Below are 25306 nucleotides of genomic sequence, written 5' to 3' on the forward strand. Positions count from 1 at the left end.
AGCGTTTTGCTGTTGCGTGGATAAGGTTAGCCCTTGGATGGTAGCTGATGCCTTTTAGTGGCCATCAAGGCAAAGGAAAGCATCTTTGGCCCTGGAAGTGTGGAAGAAGGATGGGATTGGCCTTTTGGACTGATGACACTCTTAAAAGTAGGGCATAAAAGGGTCCCCAGTAGCAGCCAAGATTTTATTTTGTAGGGATGGTTTGGTGGGTTCTTTAAAGTAACATATTGAAACTCACCTTTTGACTATGGAATCCTCTCCTGGGAAAAGTTTTTTATTTTATTTTATTTTATTTTATTTTATTTTATTTTATTTTATTTTCTAGTTTAGTTTAGTTTATTATTATTTTATTTTATTTTATTTTGTTTTAGTGTATTTTAATTTAGCTTATGTGGGTTTATTTCATTTCATGTCATTTCATTTATTAATTTATTTTAATTTATTTTACCCTATTTTATTTGATTTCTTTTTAAATTGTATTTTATCTTACCCTATTTTATTATTTTATTTCATGCTAGAATTTTATTTTATGCTATTGTAATTTAGTTTATTTCCTTTTATTTTATTATTTATTTTATTTTATTTCCTTTATGTTATTTCTAAATCTTATTTAATTTTATTTCTTTTTTATTTTGTTTTATTTTTTATATAATATTCTTTTATTTCCTTTTATAACTTTATTTTATAATATTTAGGTTATTTTATTTTATCATAATTTAGTTTAACATAATTTATTTTATTTAATTTCATTTTTATTTCTTTTCTTTTCTTTTCTTTTCTTTTCTTTTCTTTTCTTTTCTTTTCTTTTCTTTTCTTTTCTTTTCTTTTCTTTTCTTTTCTTTTCTTTTCTTTTCTTTTCTTTTCTTTTCTTTTCTTCTTTCTCCTATTTTGTTTCTTTTTTATTCTGTGTTAGCATTTTATTTTGTATCATTTATATATTATTATATATATTTATATATATAATATATATATTATAATGTATATTATATATATAAAAATATATATAATATATATTTATATATATTATATATATAAATTATACATTTATATAACTTTATTTTACCATTATTTATGTATTTTCTTTTATTCTATAACTTATATTATTTTATTGGTCTGTGATTCCATGAAGCTGCCTGGGAGAAGAGCCTGACCCCCACCTGACTACAACTTCCCTTTAAGTAATTGTAGAGAGTGATGAGGTGCCCTCTACATCTCCTCTTCTCCAGGCTGAACAACCCCAGCTCCTTCAGCCTTTCCTCATACGACTTTCCCTCCAGCCCATGAGGAGCTCAGGTTTTTGCTGGAGGACTGCAGCCCACAAGGAATGCCTTCAGAGGAGCAGGGGAAAGGTGGGAGAGAGAAGGAGTAGCAGAGAGGAAGCACTGTGTGCTACTTGTCAACCACTCCACCCACCCTCTGCCCTCAGGGAAGGAAGAGGAGTCCAAGCTTGAACTAAGCAAGGGGCAGGAAGGGTTTTGCTTAACGTCTGCCTTTGTTCCTCACTACCTGAATCTTTTTTAATTGGCAAGAAATTATTTGGTTTTCCCCCAAGCTGAGTCTGTTTTGCCCAGAATTGCACCTGTCAAGTGATTCCTCTCTGTCTTTATCTGACCAAAGGGCTTTCTCAGCCTGTTTTCTCCTCCATTCCAGTTGAGAAGCTGGAGTGATGGAGTGGCTGGATGAGTGGCTGGTCCTTGGCCAAACTAAATTCACCACATTCCCATATTTGTAATACAAGTTTGTTACAGTTTAGATGCAAAGACCACGGGGTGTGACTGGTGCCTCAGAATGGGCACCCACTTGGATGCCTCCCTTTTCACCCAGCCTTTGCCAACCTGCTCGAAGACTTCCTAGACTCTTTCTAGAACAAGAGAATGATTGTGCAGTCATAGAATCATGGAGTCATACACTCATAGAATCACAGAATCACAGAATTAGTCACAGAATCAGTCATAGAGTCATAGAATCTAAGAATCACGGAATCAGTCATAGAATCAGAGTCACAGAATCACAGAATCAGTCACAGAATCACAGAATCAGTCATAGAGCCATAGAATCAAAAAAATCACAGAATCAGTCATAGAATCAGTCATAGAATCAGTCATAGAGTCATAGGATCACAATCATAGTCATGGAATCAGAGTCACAGAATCAGTCATAGATCATAAAATCAGAGTCATAGAATCACAGAATCAGAGTCATAGAATCAGTCATAGAATCATAGAACCATAGAGTCATGGAATCATGTAGTCATAGAGACATAGAATCATGTAGTCATAGAATCATAGACTTGTTTTGGTTGGAAAAAACTGCTAAGAGCATCAAGTCCAACCTTCTACTCAACACCTCCAAGACCACTAAACCATGTCCCAAAGTGCCATGCCTATCTGATTTTTGAACACAAAACGGAGCACAAATTGTTTGGCCTTTAGAGAGAAATCCACAAGAGAGATCTCAAGGCTCAGAACTGCCACTAGATTCTCTCTCCTAAGGAAAGCTGAATGCAAGGAAGGGCTTAGCTGTTGGCAAACAGGAGTCACCACAATGCTGTGATGAATGGGAACACACCTAGCCTAGATGACAAAATGTGCCAGGAAGGATAGGTCTCAAAATCTCATACACAGTGGGATTGATCTTGCCCACACGTTGTCTAAACAAATGTTAACCACATCTGCCCTGAGAAAGCCATTTATCCTCTCTTTCTACACCCAAAGGAAGGCAACTGGCATCTGTCAATGACAATTCACACCACCCATCCCAAGAGTCTTCTCTCCACTAGCTACGGGGAAAACCCTGATGTGATGCCTCCTAGACTTCAAAATTAAGGTGGGAAGAATTCCAGCCCCAGGATCACAGGCTCACAGGATGTTAGGGGTTGGAAGGGACCTCTGAAGATCATTGAGTCCAAGCCCCCTATCACAGCAGGACCATAGAATCCAGCACAGGTAGAACAGGAACACATCCAGATGGGGCTTGAAAATCTCCAGAGAAGGAGACTCCACCACCTCCCTGGGCAGCCTGTTCCAATGCCTGGAATATGAAGTTGCCTTTCCACCTATATTTAGCCAAGAGACTTTTCTTTCAGGGTTGTTTTCTTTTGTCTCAGACATGTCTAAGTTTCATTACCCATGATCCAGTTTATTCAAGCTTTCATCTGATGATCAAAGTATCATAGAATCTTAGAATGGCTCAGGATGGAAGGGACCTCAGAGCTCACTTACTCCAACCTCCCCACTATGGGCAGGGACACCTCTGAACAGATTTGGCTGCTCAAGGCATCATCCAGCCTGGCCTTGAACATCCCCAGAGAGGGGGCATCCATAACCTCCCTGGGCAGGCTATTCCAGAGTCTCACCACACTCCTACTGAAAAACTTCTTCCTCATCTCCAGTCTAACCCTGCTATGCCTCAGCTTCAAACCATTCCCCCTTGGCCTGTCTCTAGACACCCTCAGGAAAGTCCCTCTCCAGCCTTCCTGCAGGATATCTTCAGGTATTAGAAGGCAGCTCTAAGGTCCCTCCAGAGCCTTCCCTTCTCTAGGCTGATGAACCCCAGCTCCCTCAGCCTATCCTCATACCAGAGATGCTCCTCTGATAGAAGCTTAACCTTCAGATGCATCCACATGCAGAGCAGACCGTTAACCATATGGCTCCTTGCTCTTCTGGTCACTCTTTAGGTGCAGTCAAAAAGAATGTTGGCTTTTAGGTTACAAATCATTAAAAAGGTTGGAATCCTGACTTTTTGTCCTTTCAGCAGCACTCCAGCTGAAAAACAAGGGAGGGACCACGGCCAGAAGTCTGTAGTGCAATTGGATCCAGCATTCAGCAAAGGAGTTAATGGCCTCAGGTCTAGGCTGGTGTTTGGAACCTGCCAGTGGTTCCTCTGAACAAGATCATACTAAGTTCCTACTATTATTTGACAGTGTAAACAAAGCCCTTAGTGACTCCAGGCCAAGTCTGGCAACATCAGCAAGGCATGGCTGAGCTCTCCTTCTGAAGCAGATGAGATCCTCTACTCACATCTCTCAAATTTCATTTCTTCTCTTTTCCTATTTTTTTTTTTCCTTCACTTTTCGCTCCCTGGAAATTTCTGTCCTGACTCCAATAGCAACACGTTCAGGGAAACTTCCAGTTCTCCAGCATCTGATAGCAGCTGTCAGGCTGTGTTTCATCAGACTGAACTCTTTGTCCAAGTGCTACCAGCTGGCGTTGCTTCAGCCATCTGGGATCGCAGCACTCTAACCTGCGGAGTCAGGCAGCTCCAGCAGAGTCAGGGCTTCTTTATCCTTCCCACCACTGAATTCATGAGGAGAGGGAAGTGAAGCAAAACCCTCTGCCCCTAATCAAAGCTTAAAAATCTTTCTAGTGCTCACCACCTCCAAATGCCCACTGCCCTCAGAGGGAGTTCAGTGGGCTTGCTCTCAGATGTTGGCTGCTGACTGTTGGCACCGTTTTGATTCTCAGGCTCTGTTGTCAGGAAACACACTGAGCAGTGTGCTCTGAGGACAGTGCAGGGAGGGTTTCTCCATCTCCTGCCTCCCCATTTGTGGCTTCTTATGTAATTCAGTGTTGTCCCACCACTCCCTAATCTACACTTCCACCTTTCAAACTTCCACCTTCCTCCCACTTCTCCATCCCTTTCATTAGCCACACACCACCCTCAGGCTTCATTGTGTTCAACCACCAATCTCTACTAAAATCACCAAAAGCAGAAGCTTTGTGAAGCTGTATTTCAAAATGACCACAGACCAAATAAAACCAAACAAACCACACCAGAAACCCTTCCTTCTATTCAATATGGTTTGGACATCTGGCAATACTGCAGACCTCCCCTTCCCCACCAAATTTGGATTCTTTATTTGATCTCATTAGTGAGATTCCTCTTGGTAATCTTATTATTGTTATTGACTGCCAGTAATATAATTGGCACTGTAGAAAAGCCTGGGAATTGCCATACTGGATCAAACCAGTGATCCGTCTCTCCTACTATCCTATCTCCAAGAGTGGTCAGTACCAGCTGCTTCAGACAAAGGAAGGCTACAGCTGGCAGTTTGGAGATAATCTGCCTGGAAGCTAAGTTTTCCTCATTTAGCATCACAGCCTGGCTTATACTCTGAAGCCTGGAGATTTATACCTCTCCCAGAACTTGCATCTGAGGTCAGGCACTGTCCTTGCCTTGAAAACGTATGGACTGGGATAAAAAGTGAAAAGGCAAGAATGGAATACAAATACTTAGGTCAATGAGGCAGCAGGTCAGGGATCATTATCCCCCCATGGCATAAACTATCCCAAGGCCTCAACTTGATGGTTGGACTTGATGACCTTAGAGGTCTTTTCCAACCAAAACTAGGAGTCTATGATTCTGTGATTCTGTGAGTCTATGATTTTATAATTCTAGGGCTTTATGATCCTCTGATTTTATGATTCTATGGCTTTATGATCCTCTGGTTCTATGGCTTTATGATCCTCTGATTCTATGGCTTTATGATCCTCTGATTCTATGATTCTGTGATTCTCTGATTCTATAATTCTATGATTTTATGATACTTTGGCTTTATGATCCTCTGATTTTATGAATTTATGGTTTTATGATCCTCTGATTTTACGGCTTTATGATCCTCTGATTCTATGATTATGTGATTCTCTGATTCTATAATTCTAAGATTTTATGATACTTTGGCTTTACGATCCTCTGGTTTTATGATTCTATGGTTTTATGATCCTCTGATTCTATGATTCTGTGATTCTATGATTCTATAATTCTAAGATTTTATGATACTTTGGCTTTATGATCCTCTGATTTTATGATTCTGTGGCTTTATGATCCTCTGGTTTTATGATTCTATGGTTTTATGATCCTCTGATTTTATGATTCTGTGATTCTGAGTCTATGATTTTATGATTCTATGGTTTTATGACCCTATGATTTTATGATTCTATAATTCTATGAGTTTATGATTTTATGATTCCAAGATGGATTCTATGATTCTATACACAGTGGACTGCTAATAGTGTGTGTGGGGCTGGCTTAAAACTTGGGAACTCCTGGCTCCTCACCCTGAGCTCCTCTTAGTAGGGAGTCTTACATCTCCAGGCATTAAAGAGGTAGTAAATGTCAATTTTGTAGCTCTGACCACTTACTCAATCCTGTGTTTTTTGATGTCCAGAGGTCATAGAAGCATAGAATTGTTTCTATTGGGAGAGACATTTGAGATCATCAAGTCCAACCTTCAACCTAAGAGCACCATGGTACGTTCCTGAATAAGTACCTATGGTTTCATCCAAGAATACAACACTTCCAAGCAGTTATAGATTCATTTTGGAAGCAACAAATCCAAATTGTGTAATTTATACAGAAAAAAAAAAAAAAAAAAGAAAAAATTTGGGCTGAAAATTTGTTTATTCCAACAGTTAGCAAAGTTCAGGGCTGGAAAAATCATTTCGTAGAAGAATTAGCAAAATATGGGCTTGGAAAAATAATTTCTTATAAGAATTAACAAAATTGGGGGCTGGAAAAATAATTTCTCAGAAGAATTAGTAAATTTGGGGGCTGACAAAACTAATTCATTTGAACAATTGGCAAAGATTTGGGGGTGGAAAATAACTTATTAGAAGAATTAGCAAAATTGGGGGCTGATAAAACTAATTCATTTGAAGAATTAGCAAAATTGGGGGCTGGAAAATAACTTATTAGAAGAACTAACAAAATTTTGGCCTGGAAAAATAATTTCTCAGAAGAATTAGCAAAATTGGGGGCTGACAAAACTAATTCATTCAAAGAATTAGCAAAAATTTGGGGCTAGAAAAATAACTTGTTACAAGAATTAGCAAAAATGGGGGATGAAAATAGTTTATTGGAGCAATTAGGAAAATATGGGGCTGGAAACATAATTTCTTAGAAGAATTAGCAGAATTAGGGCCTGGAAAAATAATTTCTTAAAAGGATTAACAAAATTTGGGGCTGAAAGAAAAAGAATTTATCAGAAGAGGCAGCAAAATCCCCTGGCAGCAGAAGGAAAACCCTCGTGTTTGAACTACAGTGGGTTTGAAAAGCAGTGATCTTATTGTCAAAACAATTTCCAATCTCCTTGGTGTTTGATCATGGGGAGAACAGGATCCTATCCTCATTCCCTGTGCAGTCAGAGCATCCTTCTTCCAAACCTCCCCTCATTCCCCACTCCATTTATTCTATGTTTCTTTTCTTTTTTTACAGCTCCTACATTTATGCTTCTCTTGCACACATTTAATGGTACCTCCAATGCCTTTTGGTAAATAACACATATTAAATAACCACTTCTTCCTCCCCCACATGTTTAAAAGACCTCAGCATCATTATGGTAAAGAACACAATTTTAAATCACCATCCATTTCCAAGATATAAAAGACCTCATCATCGTTATGGTAGATAACTACAGGATGCATTTGTTGCCTTCCTCAGCCTTTTTTTTTTCCTTTTTTTTTTTTTTCCCTTTTTCTTCTCTGCACCAGCCTGTCCTGTAAATTAAGAGCATGTTCAATTAAAACCATTTTCCAGCTTTCACGAGGTGGGGAAGACATAGAAATCAATCCAGCAGCAAGCTGGCTGATTCAGCAAGAAACCAGCCAGGCTGCGGGAGAGTCCCTCTTGAAATATTTTCCTCTTTAAGAAGGCAACAAGGCAAAGAAAGGTACAGAAGAGACAGGGAGGTAGGGGGAGAACTTATGCAGATGAGCTGCTGTGCTCTCGCAGCCTGCAACCCTTGATTTGAGGCAATCCTTCTCCTTGCACCCACGGCTGCTCGGTTAATTTGTCGTTAACGCATTCGCCGCGCTCGCCGCTCCTCAGACGTTGCAGGGAGGCTTTTAAACCCTCCTCTGTTCCACAAGGCAGAGAGAATTCCATTTCCATGCTGTTCAGCTGCCAGGCTGTCTTTGGGCAAGGCTTCCTTTTCTCCAGTCCCTACACAAACAGGCAGGGGTAATTTTATAAGGGGTGGTGTAAATATGAAATAAATAATAGGCAGGGGTAAGCTTTAAGAGCTGAGAGATATGGAATCATAGAATCATAGAATCAATCAGGGTTGGAAGGGACCACAAGGATCATCCAGTTCCAACCCCCCTGCTATGGGCAGGGACACCTCACACTAGATAGAAAAAAAATAAGTAAATATTAGGCAGTGGGGATTTGGAAGGGCTGATATGAACAAAGAAATAAGTAATAGGCAGTGGTGAGTTTTGAGGACGGATAGAATCAAAGAAATCAATAATTGTCAGTGGTCACTTTTAAGGAGTGGTATAAGAATAAATAATAGGCACCAGTGAGATTTAAGGACTGATAGAATCAAAGAAATCAATAATAGGCAGTGGTCACTTTTAAGAGTGGTATAAAAATAAATAATAGGCACCAGTGAGATTTAAGGACTGATAGAATCAAATAAATCAAGAATAGACACTGGTTAAGTTTTTAAGGACTTGTATAAAAATAAAGAAATAATAGGCACTGGTAAGTTTTAAGGACTGATAGAAGCAAAGAACTCAATAATAGGCAGTGGTCACTTTTAAGGAGTGGTATAAAAACAGATAAATAATAGGCACTGGTGAGTTTTAAGGGCTGATATAAAAATAAAATAATAATAGGCACTGTTAAGTTTTAAGGAGTGGTATAAAAATAAATCAATAGTAGACACTGGTAAGTTTTAAGGACTTGTATAAAAATAAATAAATATTAGGCACTGTTAAGTTTTAAGGACTGATATAATCAAATAAATCAATAATAGGCACTGGTAAATTTTAAGGACTGATATAATCAAATAAACCAATAGTATGCACAGGTAAGTTTTAAGGATTGGTATAAAACTAAATAATAGACACTGATAATTTTTAAGGACTGATACAATTAATTAAGTAAACAATAGGCCATGGGCCATTTTAAAAAGGACTGATGTAAATAAATCAATAAATAATTATTGGTAATAATTATATATATATGGTAATAAATACTTTTTAAGGACTGATATAAATGAATGAACAAATAATAGCCACTGGTCAGCTTAAAGGACTGATGGAATGAAATAAATAAATAATAAGCAGTGGTAATTTTTAAGGACTGATATCAATAAATAAATAGCAGCAGAGGAAATTCTTAAGGACTGATGTATATTAATAAAACATAAATGATAGGCAGTGGTCATGTTTAAGGACTGATGTAGAGAAATTAATACATAACATGCAGTGGTCATGTTTAAAGGACTGAGAGAGGAAAATGCATTAATAATAGGCAGAGGAAAATAAATAAATAAAGTACAGGCAGTGATAAGTTTGAAGGACTGATGTAAATAAATCAGCAAAAAATAGGCAGAGGTCATTAGAGAAGGACTGGCAGCAAAATAAATAACTAATAGGCAGGGGTACAATTTTAAGGACTGGCAGCAAAAAGAAATAAATAATAAGCAGTGCTAATAATTAAGGACTGATAGACAAATAAATAAATGAATACCAGGCAGTGGTATTGTTTAAAGAGTGCTATAATTAAATTAACTAATTAAATTAAATAAATAATTAAAAATAGGAAGAGGTAATATTTAAGGACTGATAAGCAAATAAATAAATAAATAAATATGAGGCACTGGTAATGTCTAAGCACTGCCATAATTAAATCAATTAATTAAATAAATGGAATAAATACGCAAATAAATAACAAGCAGTGGCATTGTCTAAGGACTGTTATAATCAAATAAATTAATGTAAAAAATCAAATAAATAAATAATAGGAAGTGGTAATATTGAAGGGCTGATAAACAAACAAACAAATAAATAAAGAACAAGCAGTGGGTTGGTTAAGGTCTGCTATAATGAAATAAATTAAATACATCAAATAAATAAATAAATAAGTAATAGGCAGTGATTTTTTTTTTAAAGGACTGATACAGATAGAGAAATAAATAAATAAATAAATAATAAGCACTGGTAAGCTTTAGGGGCTGATATAAAAATCAATAGGTGAATAATGGTAGGAATTTTTAAGGACCAATGGAAAAAATATTAAATTAATAATATGTAGTGGGAATTTTTTAAAGGACTGATACAAAAATAAAGAAAGAATAGGCACTGGCAAGGATTAAGAAGTGATAAATATGAGAAAATAAATAATAGGCAGTGGTAAACTTTAAGGACTGATATGATAAACATCTAAATAATGGGAAGTGGACATTTTTAAAAACTGACATTAAACCAACTAAATAAATAACAGGCACTGGAAATTTTTAAGGTCTAATAGCAGTAAATAAATAAATAAATAAATAGACAGGCTTCAAGGAACTGATAGGAATACATAAATAAATAAGTAATAGGCACTACTAATTTTGAAGGACTGATACAGAGAAAACCAAATTAATAATAGGCACTGGCAATTTTTAAGGTCTGATGTCAATAAATAAAAAAAAAAGAATAGTAGACAGTGGAAGGCTTTAATGGCTGATATAAATAAATAATTAAATGAGAGGTACTGATAATTTTTAAGGACTGATATAAAAAACCAACAAAATAGGCCCTGGCAATTTTTAAGATCTCATATCTATGAATAAATAAATAATAGACAGTGGTAGGCTTTAAGGACTGATAGGAATGAATGAATAAATACATAAATAAATAAATAATAGGCACTGATAAATTTTAAAGGACTGATATACATAAATAATTAGGTAAGTAAATAATAGGTACTGATAATATTTAAGGACTGATATATATATATATATATATATAAAAATAAAAAACAAATTAATAATAGTCCCTGGTGTTTTTTAAAGGCCTGATATCAATAAATGAATAAATAATAGACAGTTGTTGGCTTTAAGGCATGATAGAAATAAATAAATAAATAAATAATAGGCACTGATAATTTTTAAGGACTGGTACAATAAATAAGTAAATAGATGATGATGATGATGATGTTAATAATGATAATAATAATGATAATAATAATGATGATGATAATGATAATAAAGGTAATGATAATAATGATAACGATGATGATGATAATAATAATAATAATAATAATAATAATAATAATAATAATAATAATAATAGAATACAGCAGAAAAATCTTTCTGGAGCTCATTCTGAATAATCCAGTTTATTTCGTCTTTCTTTTTTTGTTTGTTTGTTTTGTTTTCCTCTTTTCATCCTCCATGCACACAGCATCCAAGAAAGAAGAAGGATGATTGCAAACAATAAAATCCATGTACTGCTAAAAACACTCAGCCTGAAAGAGAACAAACATTGGGACTGTAGCACTGGAAACATGACAAGTGGAGGGCTTTATTTAGTAGAGTTTTATTGACACCAATATGGTTTTTACTGCTTAAAAGGAGGTAATTTATTCCTTTTTTTATTATTATTATTACTATTTTTTGGTTTGTTTGGTTTGGTTGGTTTTTTTTTTTTTTTTTGGCCACATTTGTTTCCTATCTCAAGAAGGTGAGCTCCTAGCATCCACCTTGTCAGCCTGTTTTTCATCAGTCTTCTCTTCTTATTTTTCCTCAACACACACAAAAATCCTACAGCAGTTAAAACATCTAAGATAAAAATTGAGTGGTTTTTGTGTTTGGAGTTGTTTTTTTTTTTTCCCCTTTTTGATTTAGTGAAGCAGGGGGTGTCTGTATTCCATCCAGCACTGCCATTAAAATTTAACAGAGTCTGAAATGAAAGAGCTCCATTTTCCTGGCTTTTGGACTAATTTCTCATTTGCCTAAAAACTTCCAAGCCTTCACAGGAGCTGTAAATCTGCTTAGCAGTGGTGCTGCTGGTTTTTTTTTTTTCCTTCCCTTTCCCCTTCTATTTCAGTCCCTGTGCCTCCCTTTCGCCTAAGTGTGTGTGCCTCAGCCTTCAGCTCATTGTGTTTTTTTCCCCCTGAATTTGGAGCCATTTGGTCCAGGGCTAATTTATTTTCCTGACTGAACACATGAATCCCTGCTTCAGAGGCACAGGGATGGTGCTTTGCCTCAGAGGGGAGCTTGCATAGCAAGTGGGAAAGGGGTATAACTCTGAATGATTAATTGTAGTCCTCAGAAGGGTCTCAGAACATGATCATTCTTTACAGGAAATTGGATTAAAATTTGACACTTCTACAATTTTTTTAATTTTTTTTTCCCCCATTGGTAGGGAAATTTTCATTTTTCATCTGCTGGCCAAATAATTCCATGTGCAGTCATCCTGAAATTAATCTTGAATTAATTTTTTTTTTTAAACCCACTGTCCCCTAATATATAATTCACCATAAGAAAAACCCCAGAGCAGTCAATCTTTCATTAGACATGGGGGTGAGGAAGGGTCAGCAGACACTCCTGCAGTCCTAAAAATAAAGGCACCACATCTGGTCTGGAATGATGTCTGGAATTGTAATGCATATGCATCCACTTACTCCTCCTGCTGCAAACACCCAAACTACAGAGTGCCTTGCATGTTGAAACATGAACCAGTGTAATAGGAGCTTAAAGGCTGGAGCTGAGCTGTTTGTAGATGTAGTCAAGTTTATTAGCAAATGTGCAGGCCTGCAGAGCACAAGGAGAAGGCTTTGGAGCTGATCTGTCACACATTTAACAAGCTGTTTGCAATACAGACCATTTCATGTGCAAGGGGGGAGGGGGGGAAGAGAAAAAAAAAACTTTCCCACAGGTATATGAAATACAGGATCCTTTTAGCACAGGGGCAGCTCTGGTTTCTGCAGCTCTCTCTCCTACATTCAAAACTGCTGCAGCACGCTGGGTTCGTTTGGTTTGGTTTGGTTGGTTTGGTTGGGTTTGGTTGGGTTTGGTTTGGTTTGGTTTGGTTCATTTGGTTTGGTTCGTTTGGTTTGGTTTGTTTGGTTTGGTTTGGTTTGGTTTGGGTTGGGTTGGGTTGGGTTGGGTTGGTTTGGTTGGTTTGGTTTGGTTTGGTTTGTTTCATTTGGATTGGTTTGGTTTGTTTCATTTGGTTTGGTTTGTTTCATTTGGTTTCATTTGGTTTCATTTGGTTTGGTTTGGTTTGGTTCGGTTTGATTTGGTTTGGTTTGGTTGGTTTGGTTTGGTTTGCTTGGTTTCTTCTGTTTGTTTCTAATCAACATAGATTCATAGAATGGGTTGGGTTGGAAAGGGCCTTTGAGATCATCTAGTTCCAACCCCCCTGCCATGGGTTCCAACCCATCCAACTTGGCATTGAACACCTCCAGGGAGGGCACATCCACAACCTCCCTGGGCAACCTGTTCCAGTGACTCCCCACCCTCACTGGAAAGAATTTCTTCCTCTTCTCCAGTCTAAATCTGCCCTCCTCAAACTTCAAACCATTGCCCTCATCCTAGCACCATGGGCCCTTGTAAAAAAATCCCTCCCCAGCTTTCTTGCAGGCCCCCCTCAGGTGCTGGAAAGTTGCTCTGAGGTTTCCCTCAAGACTTTCTTTTCTTCAGGCTGAACAGCCCCAACTCTCTCATCCTGTCCCCACAGGGGTGGTTCTCCAGCCCTCTAATCATCTTGGTGGCCTCCTCTGGACCCTCTCCAGCAGCTCCAGGTCCTTTTTATGCTGGGGGCACCAGAACTGGCTGCAGTGCTCCAGGTGGGGTCTCACAACAGCAGAGCAGAGGGGTAGGATCCCCTCCTTCATCCTGCCGGTCACACAGCTTTGGATGCAGCCCAACACACAGCTGCCTTCTGGGCTGCAGTCCTCCCATTCCTTTGTTGAACACTCTACAAGAAAGCACATTGCAGAGGAGATTAAAAATTAGATTCTGGGTGAGATGTGTCTCAAATGTCAGGGAAAACCAGGCTCACCAAGATTAAATCTAGCCCTGGTGCTAACAGCTCGTGCTAAGCCTACTTGGTGTCTACTGTTGAGACATTGGAACAGGCTGAGAGAGTTGGGGCTGTTCAGCCTGGAGGAGAGAAGGCTCCAGGGAGACCTCACAGCAGCTTTATAGTACCTGAAGGGATTACAGGAGAGCTGGGGAGGGACTGGCTATGAGAGCCTGTGGTGATAGGACAAGGGGCAATGGTTTGAAACTAGAACAGAGCAGATTTAGGTTGGATGTTAGGAAGAAGTTCTTCATAATGAGGGTGGTGAGACACTGGCACAGGTTGCCCAGAGCAGTTGTGGATGCCTCATCCCTGGAAGTGTTTAAGGCCAGGCTGGATGAGATTTTCAGAAACCTGCTCTTAGTGGGAGGTGTCTCCTTCCACCACAAATCCCCAGATGCTGCCAGTGATGCTCCTTTGCCTCAGTAATTCCCACCAGGTGAAAGCAGGCAGGCAGGTACCCCCAGTGGAAAGTGCCTGGCAGTGGAAACCTTGAGAGCAAGATGTTTGCAGGGCTTCACGCTGAGTAACATCAGCCCAAACCACGTGAGGTGACCCCAGAAGCTGGTCCCATTCGTGTCTCACAGAACCTGAAGGCTTCACAGAGCTCTGATTACAAAAACGTGCCTGTTCTCTCATCACAGTGATCAAATGCAGAGCCAGTGGGGCTGCCTTTAGGTTTGTTTATTTTCCTTTCCCAGGCATAATGGAGTTTGGCTCAGGAAAATTGCTTTCAGCCTTCTCTGAGCTGTTTGGTTAGTTGAGAGAAAAAAAAAAAAATCAAAACCTAACCAGCACCCCCCTCCAACAAACCCAAGACAGCACCAGCTGGTGCTGCACTGCTAAAGGGAGAGGCTTAGACACAGCAAAGCCCAAGTTTAATGAGCATGGTTTAATGTTTAAGGGGGGGAAAATCTGTTTTCACTTTAAATTACCTGAAAATCCACAGCAAATCCATCCAAGCTCAAGCACTGGAACAGGCTGCCCAGGGAGGTGGTGGAGTCCCCATCCCTTGGAGGTGTTCAAGAAACCTGTGGCCATGGCAATTGGGGATGTAGTTTAATGGCCATGGTGGTCTTAGGTTGGAGTGGGTGATCTCTTCAGCTACCTGAAGGGAGGCTGTAGCCAGGTGGGGGTTGATCTCTTCTGCCAGGCAACCAGCAGCAGAAGGAGAGGACACAGTCTCAAGCTGTGCCAGGGGAGGTTCAGGCTGGATGTTAGGAAGAAATTCTTCCCAGAAAGAGAGATTGGCCTTTGGAATGTGCTGCCCAGGGAAGTGGTGGAGTCACTGTCCCTGGAAGTGTTTAGAATAAGACTGGGTGAGGCACTAAGTGCCATGAGTTAGTTGATTAGATGGTGTTGGGTGAGAGGTTGGACTTGATGACCTCAAAGGTCTGTTCCAACATGGTTAATTCTATGATTCTGTGATCTTTCCCAACCCAAACAGCACTATGATTCTCTAAGTTCATGACATTACTGAGTACATCTTAATGGTGGAGAACCCAGCCCCTGAAAAGGTTTTCTAACTTTGGACTTGAGAAATAAGCAACTCATGGTGCTGTCCAGTGCCTCTCTCAATCCTTCCCCACAGGATGCTGAGGGGCCTGGAGCAGCTCTCTTAGGAGAAGAAGCTGAGAGCCCTGGGGCCTGGAGAAGAGCAGCCTGAGAGGGGATCTGCTCAAGAGCTCTGATGGTCCCTTTCTTCAGGGCTGCTCTCAAGCCCGTGCCTGCCCAACCTATAGCACTGCTTGGGATATCCCCAAGGAGGAGGCCCCAACCACCTCCCTGGGTGACCTGTTCCAATTATTCCAATTCTACACCACCCTCATGGTGGTGAGACACTGGCAGAGGTTGCCCAGGGAGGTGGTGGAAGCCTCATCCCTGGAGGTTTTTGCAGCCAGGGTGGATGTGGCTGTGAGCAACCTGCTGTAGTGTGAGGTGTCCCTGCCCATGGCAGGGGGGTTGGAAGTGGCTGCTCCTTGAGGTCCCTTCCAACCCTAACAAATCCATGATTCTATGATTCTATATTCAAGGTGAGGCTCAACAAGGTTCTGGGCAACCTATTCTAGTGGAGGATGTCCCTGCTGACTGCAGAGGGGCTTGGACTGGGTGACCTTTGGAGGTCCCTTCCAACCCAGCCCCATTCTATGATTCTATGAAGTGAGACAGAGGAGACTGCAAACAAACAAAGCTGCTTTTAGGAGAGTTGCCAAGCCATTGGGTGGAATCTGTATCCTTCAGATTGTTTATTTACATTAGTCCCCACAATCTGACACTTGGGAATTCTCCTAGGGCAAGTTGGCAGCTATGACAACAAAGGGCTATCATTCCTGGTAGGGGTCTTACTGATGGCAGAGTAAACCCTTCCATATGGTCCTGAGAGCCAAATACAGGAAAAGGAAAACATTGGTGCTAGCAATTGAAGAGGGCAGCTCGTGAGGGGCCCTGCTCTTGCACTGAGACCTTAGTAAACTTGCAGAGCCCAGGAGAGTGGAGAGAGAGAAGACTGGAGCCAGAAGAAAAACTCAAGTTATCCATGGTGTCATCAAAAGGTCTCTTTTTATGTCACATGAGCAAACAATGGCTTTGTCTTTAATTGCAGAGCTGCTTGGGGGTGGTGAAGAGGAACATTTTGACAGGGCAATTCATCTTATCTGCCTGTATGCTTAACTTGCCCATGTCATCTTTCATTTCAGCTCTGGGTGTCAGGCAACCATTATGTAGAAGCCATAAAAAGGGATCAAAAAAGGTCCTAGGAGCCATAATGTTGCCTATTGCTACTCTTGCTTTGATTATTTGTGCTGAAAACCTTTAAAAATACCTTTAGACTCCACAAATACCTGCAAGGACATTCAGGTTTGGATTTTATTTTAGTTCTTGAGGTGCTGGAGAAGGGCTACAAAGCTGGGGAAGGGTCTGGAAAAGAGGGCTGGGGAGGAGAAGCTGAGGGAGCTGGGGGTGTTTGGTGTGGAGAAGAGGAGGCTCAGGGAGACCTCATTGCTCTCTACAGCTCCCTAAAAGGAGGTTGGAGCCAGGTGGGGGTTGGTCTCTTCCCCCTAGTAACAAGTGCTAGGGTGAGAGGAAATGGCCTCAAGTTGTCCCAGGGGAGGTTTAGATTGGATATTAGAAGAAATTTCTTGACTGAAAGAGTGGTCAGGGGTTGGAACAGGCTACTCAGGGATGTGGTGGAATCCTCATCCCTGGAGGTGTTCAAAAAATGTGCAGCCAGGGCACTTTGGGGCAAGGTTTAATGGCCATGCTGGTGTTGGGTTGATGGTTGGACTTGATCTTGGAGGTGTTTTGATATTAGAAGAAACTTGCTGACTGTAAGAGTGGTCAGGGATTGGAACAGGCTGCCCAGGTTGGATGGTAGAGTCCCCATCCCTGGAGGTGTTCAGGAAATGTGCAGCCAGGGCACTTTGGGGCAAGGTTTAATGGCCATGATGGTGTGGGGTTGATGGTTGGACTTGATCTTGGAGGTGTTTTCCAACCAAAACAACTCTAAGACTCTCTAAGTGCTGGCTCTGAAACCAGCTGTGACTTTCATGTCATTTACCACATTTGGGGATGGTGCCACTCGCTCTCTGACTTCTCCTAAACCTGCCAGGCCAAAACTTAATCCTTTTTCATCACAGTCCAGTGGACCTGAGAGTGAAGGAAAATAAAGCAGCAGCCAAGTAACAGCTTGTTCCTTGCTTTTAACCAACCTGACCAGAAAGCTGGAAGAGGCAGGAGGGGAGAAGCTGAAGGCTTGGAGCTCTGCTTGAAACAATCAGCATCTTGTTTGGCTTTGCTGTGGTCCCAGAACTGCCCCAGCAAATAAACAACTATCTAAGTAGGGCCAATTCATTTGCTGTCTGGGTTTGATTTATGAAGGCAATAACCAAGTGAACAAGGGGACTCAAACCTTTTGGGTGCTTTTTGTATTGTTTTGTTTTCTTTTTCTCCTTTGAATCATTTTCAGATCTGTTTTAAGTTTAATTTGAAAGAGTTTTCAAGGGGGAAAGAGCTAGGGGAGGGGGTTGGGTGGTGGGGGTGTCTCTTGCGTCTTCATAAGGAGTGTAATGATGATTATGAGGAGAGGCTGAGAGACCTGGGGGCTCTTTAGCCTGGAGAAGAGCAGCCTGAGAAGGGATTTTCTCAATGCTGATCAATAGCTAAAGGGTGAGGGTTAAGAGGATGGGGCTGGGCTCTTTTCAGTGGTGCCCAGTGACAGGACAAGGGGCAATGGGCATAAACTAGAACCCACTTGAACTAAAGGAGAAAATTCTTTACTTCAAGGGTGGCAGAGGACTGGACCAGGCAGCCCAGAGAGGTTGTGGAGTCTCCTTCTCTAGAGACTTTTGAATCCCAGCTGGATGTGATCCTGTGTGACCTGCTCTAGGTGATCCTCCTTCAGCAGGGGCATTGTACTCAATGATCTCCTGAGGCCCCTTCCAACCTTCACTGCTCTGTGATTCTACAATGTCTGTCTTTTACCTCTTACCTTGTGTAAAGAATCATTTTTGCTTCTCCTTATTGCTTGATTCATCCTTTCTATGATCAGGAGATTATAGAATCATAGAATTGTCAGGGATGGAAGGGACCTCAAGGAGCATCCAATTCCAACCCCCCTGCCATGCGCAGGGACACCTCACACTACAGCAGGTTGCTCACAGCCACATCCACCCTGGCTGCAAAAACCTCCAGGGATGAGGCTTCCACCACCTCCCTGGGCAACCTGTGCCAGTGTCTCACCAACTTCTTCCTAACAACCAACCTGAATCTCCCCACTTCTAGTTTTGCTCCATTCCCCCCAGTCTTATTACTACCTGATATCCTCAAAAGTCCCTCCCCAGATTTCTTGTTGCCCCTTTCAGCTACTGGAAGGCCACAAGAAGGTCTCCTGGGAGCCTTCTCCCCTCCAGACTGGACAACCCCAACTCTCTCAGTCTGTCTCCATAGCAGAGCAGCTCCAGCCCTCTGCTCATCCTCCTGGACCACCTCTGGACACCTTCCTGCCTCTCCAGATCCTTCTTGTGATAATTGAGGCTCCAGAACTGGACATGGTGCTCCAGGTGGGGTCTGAGCAGAGTGGAGCAGAGGAGGAAAATCACCTCCCTCACCCTGCTGTCACTGCTCTAATCTGGCTCTTTCCCTGTCAGACATTCAAAGCACAGCCTTGCAGGCTCTGACTTTTCAGATCTAGAACTCATGGCTCCAATTATTGCTTATAGGAGCTCTCTGCTCTCAGAGCTTGTGTAAATCAACCTTAGGATTGATCTGTGAAGCTAATTGCAGCTCTAAAATTCAGAACCACTTTGCCATCTTTCAAAGGAGCTTTGGAAAACCCTGAAATGCTCTGAATCCCTCAAGGAACTGCTTCTGCTGTTTTTCACTGTGAATGAATGAGCTTAATAAAACAAACAAACAAACAAACAAACAAAAAAAAAAAAAACCCAAAACCAAAACCAAAAAAACAACAGAGAGAAAGAAAAAGAATTAATACTGTCCAGTCAAACTGATACCTGTGAAGGTAGCAGGTGTGGATTTGAAGAGTCATAGGATCATAGAATTGTCAGGGTTGGAAGGGATCTCAAGGCTCATCCAGTCCCAACCCCCCTGCCATGGGCAGGGACACCTCACACTACAGCAGGTTGCTCACAGCCACATCCAGCCTGGCTGCAAACACCTCCAGGGATGAGGCTTCTATCAATTCCAGTCCAGATTGGATTTGTCATTGCCTTCAATCTTGCCTGCTTGTTTGTATTATTTCAGGATTTTCTGAGGATCTTCTTGTTCTCTACAACGCCCTGAAAAGAGGTTGGAGACAGGAGGGGGTTGGTCTCTTCTCCAAAGGAATAAGTGATAGGACAAGAGGAAATGGCCTCAAGTTGCATCAGGGGAGGCTTAGGTTGGAGATGAGAAGAAACTTCTTAACTGAAAGGGTTCTCCAAGACTGGACAAGGCTGACAAGGGAGGTGGTTGAATCCCCACCCCTGGAGGTGTTTGAAAGAGGCAGAGATGTGGTGCTGAGGGCCATGGGTTAGCCCCAGCCCTGGCAGAGTTAGAGACTGGTTGGACTGGATGATCTTGAAGAGCTTTATCAACCACATCAATTCTATGATTCCATGATTCTGTGAGTAAATAAAGGTAGAATGTGGGAAATCCTTTTCCATGGAGGTAGGTGACACAAACCTCATTCTGTGAGGGAAAAAAAAAATAAAAAGAGCAAACCAGCTCTTTGTGGAGAGCTCTTTGCAGACTTCTCTCTCTTATGTGAAATTGGATGTAGAGTTCAAATTCTTTATATGTTTCTTACATCTGCAAATAAAAATTAAAAGGATTGAAATCTGCAGAAAGGAGCTGGAGTTGTTCAGCCTGGAGAAGAGAAGGCTCCAAGGAAACCTAACAGAGGCCTTCCAGAGCCTGAAGTGGGCTACAAGAAGGCTGCAGAGGGACTGTTTGCAAAGGTTTGAAGTGGCAGAACGAGGGCCAGTGGTTTGTAATGAGAGAAGAGCAGATTTAGATTGGATGTGAGGAAAAAGTTCCTTAACATGAGGGTTGTGGAACACTGCCACAAGTTGCCCAGGGAGGTAATTGATGTCCCATCCTTGCTGATATTCAAAGTCAGGCTGGAAAGGGCTCTGGGCAACCTGATCTAGTGGAAGATGCCCTTGTTGAGTGCAGAGGGGGTTGGACTGGATGACCTTTGTAGGTCCCTTCCAGCACTAACTATTCTATGATTCCCCGATTTCAAGCATACAAAAGTTGTTAACTGGGTCTCTATACTTTCTGAGACTGCTTTAAAACCTTTTTCTTCCCCCCTCTGTTAATTTTTATCACCTTGAAGCACTTGACCACCTACAGCTTGCTCATTCCAGCTTTTCTCTTTGGCTTCAATAAACACAACTTTATTTATTTTTTTTTAATAAATATGCAGGTCTATAAATCTCAGGTGGGGTCCCCACCTGCAGACACCACAGGACTTAGAACATATTCATTGAATAGTCTCCCTCTCTGGAGATGTTCAAGACCTGCCTGGATGACCTCCTGTGTGACCTGCTCCAGGTGATCCTACTCTGGCAGGGGGGTTGGACTGGATGAGCTTTTGAGGTCCTTTCCAGCCCCTAACATTCTGTGATTCTGTGAAATTTGACAACATTATTCTAGAAGATAGAGAGATGCAAACTTGCTGCAGGTGTCCTCCTTTAGGCTTGTGGACAGTTCTGTGCATCACCACAGGATCCAGCTTTTCATGAGGCCCCTGATGACCACCCCATCAAGTCAGGCTGCACAGATGATCCCTGAAAAGTGTCTCCTTTAGTGACTTAGCACCAGCTCCTTCCTAATCTCTTTTGGGGGCTCAGTTCCTTGCTCAACACAGACCATTAATTCATAGTCTAAGCCTGGTGTCACTCTTAAAGCCAGAATCCATCTGCAGTTATCGCTTGCACCACTCCCATTGCAGTCATTTTCCATCCCCAGCAGGAGAACCAAAACACCTTCCTGCAAATGATTAAATTCTGGATCAGTCAGGGGATTCAGAGAATCATAGAATCAGTCAGGGTTGGAAGGGACCTCAAGGAGCAGCCACTTCCAACCCCCCTGCCATGGGCAGGGACACCTCACACTACAGCAGGCTGGCCAGAGCCTCATCCAGCCTGGCTGCAAACACCTCCAGGGATGGGACCTCAACCACCCCCCTGGACAACCCATTCCAGGCTCTCACCACTCTCATGGGGAAGAACTTCCTCATGTCCAGCCTGAATGTCCTCACTTCCAGCTTTATTTCATCCCCCCAGTCCTGTCACTACCTGAGATCCTAAAAAGTCCCTCCCCAGCTTTCTTGTAGCCCCCTTCAGATACTGGAAGGCCACAGTAAGGCCACAATTCAAGTGCATTGAGACTCAGATCCAGAGCAAAGAAAAGGATCTAAGGACCCATGGCACTCCACTGGTAAAGGGCAGCCCTGATGGCAGCATCTGCAGCCTTCAGTGGAAGCCTTGGCTTCTAGGCAATGCCTGAGAAAAATCAGGCACCTCAAAGCAAGATAATTTAAGCATTGGAACTTTTCTTATCCCCCCAGTTTTCAAGGAGAAACCAAAAAGCCTTCAGCATTAGAATTTGCCTTAGTCCCTTTTTCACACCTGTCCCTCTCAGGGTTCATTCCATCTCTGGTGTAGTTGATAACTGATGTCAAAGGAAGCCTGGGGCTCAAGTTTTCCCTTCAGAGAGGGATCCACCATCTTATGCAGCAATGACTGCACCCTCAAATTGGAGGGGGAGCTCCATTCAGTTTTTGACTCTGCCTTCCCCATTGAGTTGGAAAGGAGCTTTAAAGGTCAGCTAGTGCAAACCTCCTGCAGTAAGTATAATCTCACAATCACAGAATGGCAGGGATGGGAAGGGACCTTGAAAGATCATCCAGTCCAAAGCAGGGCCACCTAGAATAGGTCACACAGGAATGCATCCTGGTGGGGTTTGAATGTCTCCAGAGAAGGAGGCTCCACAATCTTCCTGGGCAGCCTCTTCCAGTCTTTGAGAACCTTTTCAGTCAAGAAGTTGCTTCTAATGTCCAACCTAAACCTGCCCTGGTGCAACCTGAGGCCATTTCCTCTCATTCTATTGCTTGAAAATGAGAAGAGATCAGCACCCTCCTGGTCATGGAGCTGCAGAGAGCCAGGTCTCCCCTCAACCTCCTTTTCTCCAGACTAAATATGGCACACCTATCTGAGCACTTTGACACAAATCATGAGAGATATTTCTTGTACTTCAGCAGCCAAACCCAGGGAGCTTGAGCTAATCTGGCAGAGCTCATTACCTGCAGCATCACATTGATAAAGCCTAAGACAGATCTGAAGGCTGACTATCCTTTGGTGAATTTGCAGCTACAGCTACCAGAGAACTGGAAATATCAGCTCACACCCACCAGGGCTTCAATTTTCAAAGTGGGAACCTGTCTGCAGAATAATCAACTCAGGTCATAAGAAGGTATTTTAAACTTCAGAGATAATTTTCAGTCCTATTTATGGTGAGGCTATGGTTAGAGGTTAAGCAAGGATCAGGCATTGGAATAGGCTGAGGGAGGTGGTGGAGTCACCATCCCTGGAGGTGACACAAGAAATGAGTGGCCATGGCACTTTGGGACATGCTTTAATGGTCCTGGTGGTCTTAGGTTGGTGATGGATGGACTGGATGATCTCAGGTTGATGGATGGACTGGATGGTCTCAACCTGATCTCAGGCTGATGGATGGACTGGATGATCTTAGAGGTGATTTCCAATCAAAACAATTCTATAATTGTACAAGTTTGTGGCATCATTTTTTGTATGTTATTGGTGAAGAAGCTACCCTTGAAAGGGCTTTTTAACTTTGGATATGAAAAATAAGCAACTAATGGTGCTGTCCTCTCCCTCTCTCAATTCTTCCACAAACAGATGTGTGGAACATCTGTTTGACATGGAGAGGCTGAGAGACCTGAAGCTCTTTATCCTGGAGAAGAGAAGGATTTTATCAGTGATCATTAATCTTTAAAGGGTTGGGGTCACCATCCCTGAAGTTGTTCAAGAAACATGTGGACATGGCACTTAAGGATATGCCTTACTGGCAGTGGTGGTGTTGGGTTGATGGTTGGGCTTGATCTTAAAGGTCACTTCCTTTTCTGTGATTCTATAATCCAATGATCTCCTAATTCTGACACAACATGGATTTGGATATGGTTGATCCAGGCTATCAACGTACTCCTTGGCTGAGAGTTGGACTTGATGATCTTAGAGGTCTTTTCCCACGAAAACAAATCTATGACTCCATGATTCTGTGACTCTATGATTCTATGACTCTATGACTCCATGATTCTGTCACTGTGATTCTATGACTCTGCGACTCTATGACTTTATGATTCCATGATTCTATGACTCTATGACTCCATGATTCTGTGGTTCTATGACTTCATGATTCTGTGACTCTATGATTCTATGCCTCCATGACTCTGATTCTATGGTTCTATGACTCTATGACTCCATGATTCTGTGACTCTATGATTCTATGCCTCCATGACTCTGATGGGCAGAGTCCATCATGATGGCATTCAACAAATCCAAGTGCCAGGTGCTGCACTTTGGCCACAGCAACCCCATGCAGTGTTACAGGCTGGGGTCAGAGTGGCTGGAGAGCAGCCAGGTGGAAAGGGACCTGGGGGTGCTGGTTGACAGCAGCTGAACATGAGCCAGCAGTGTGCCCAGGTGGCCAAGAGAGCCAATGGCATCCTGGCCTGCATCAGGAATAGTGTGGCCAGCAGGAGCAGGGAGGTCATTGTACCCCTGTACACAGCACTGGTTAGGCCACACCTTGAGTACTGTGTCCAGTTCTGGGCCCCTCAGTTTAGGAAAGATGTTGAATTGCTGGAGCATGTCCAGAGAAGGGCAACGAGGCTGGGGAGAGGCCTTGAGCACAAGCCCTATGAGGAGAGGCTGAGGGAGCTGGGACTGTTTAGCCTGGAGAAGAGGAGGCTCAGGGGAGACCTCATTGCTGTCTACAACTACCTGAAGGGAGGTTGTAGCCAGGAGGGGGTTGGTCTCTTCTCCCAGGCAACCAGCACAGAACAAGTCTCAAGCTGCGCCAGGGGAGGTTTAGGCTGGAGGTGAGGAGAAAGTTCTTCACAGAGAGAGTGGTTGGCCATTGGAATGTGCTGCCCAGGGAGGTGGTGGAGTCACCATCCCTGGAGGTTTTCAAGAGGGGATTGGACATGGCACTTGGTGCCATGGTTTAGATAGTCATGAGGTTTAGGGTGACAGGTTGGACTCGATGATCTTTGAGGTCTCTTCCAGCCTTCTTGATTCTATGATTCTATGATTCTATGGTTCTATGACTCTATGACTCCATGATTCTGTGACTCTGTGACTCCGTGACTCCATGATTCTATGATTCTCTGACTCCATGATTCTGTGCTTCTATGATTCTATGCCTCCATGACTTTGATTCTATGGTTCTATGACTCCATAACTCCTTGATTCTGTGACTGATTCTCTGATTCTCAGCCTCCTTCCCTGGCTACACTTAGTGGAATCAGATGAATAAACAAACTGGCCTTCAAGTAGCCCCATGTGGAGGTGATAGACTTTCAATTCTTATGCTTACTGTGTCCTTAAGGTGTTTTTAATTTGTCTCAGAGCCCCTTGCAGTGTTTTATAAGAAACCCCAGGCTTGCTAGAGTTAGATAACAGTTGGACTTGAAGATCTTGAAGGTCTTTTCCAACTGAAACCATTCTATAAGAAACAACAACAACAACAACAAGAGTTTCAGGGGAATAAATTATTGCTGTAGCATGCAATAAAGAAGTTTAGAAGATGCTCCAAGCCACAGGCAGGGAAGGACTTGACCCCAGCTCTGACCTCCTCCATGAGCTGACAGTTCCACCTCTCTCATCAGCCAGGAGGCTGAGCTTTGGCCAGCTGGAGCCGTGCTGAGAGCCTGACTCACACTCATAGGGGACCATCAATTTTTGGCTGAATCTGCTCTTTTTCTA

Source organism: Indicator indicator, chromosome 9, assembly GCF_027791375.1.
Source record: "Indicator indicator isolate 239-I01 chromosome 9, UM_Iind_1.1, whole genome shotgun sequence".
Lineage (NCBI taxonomy): Eukaryota > Metazoa > Chordata > Aves > Piciformes > Indicatoridae > Indicator > Indicator indicator.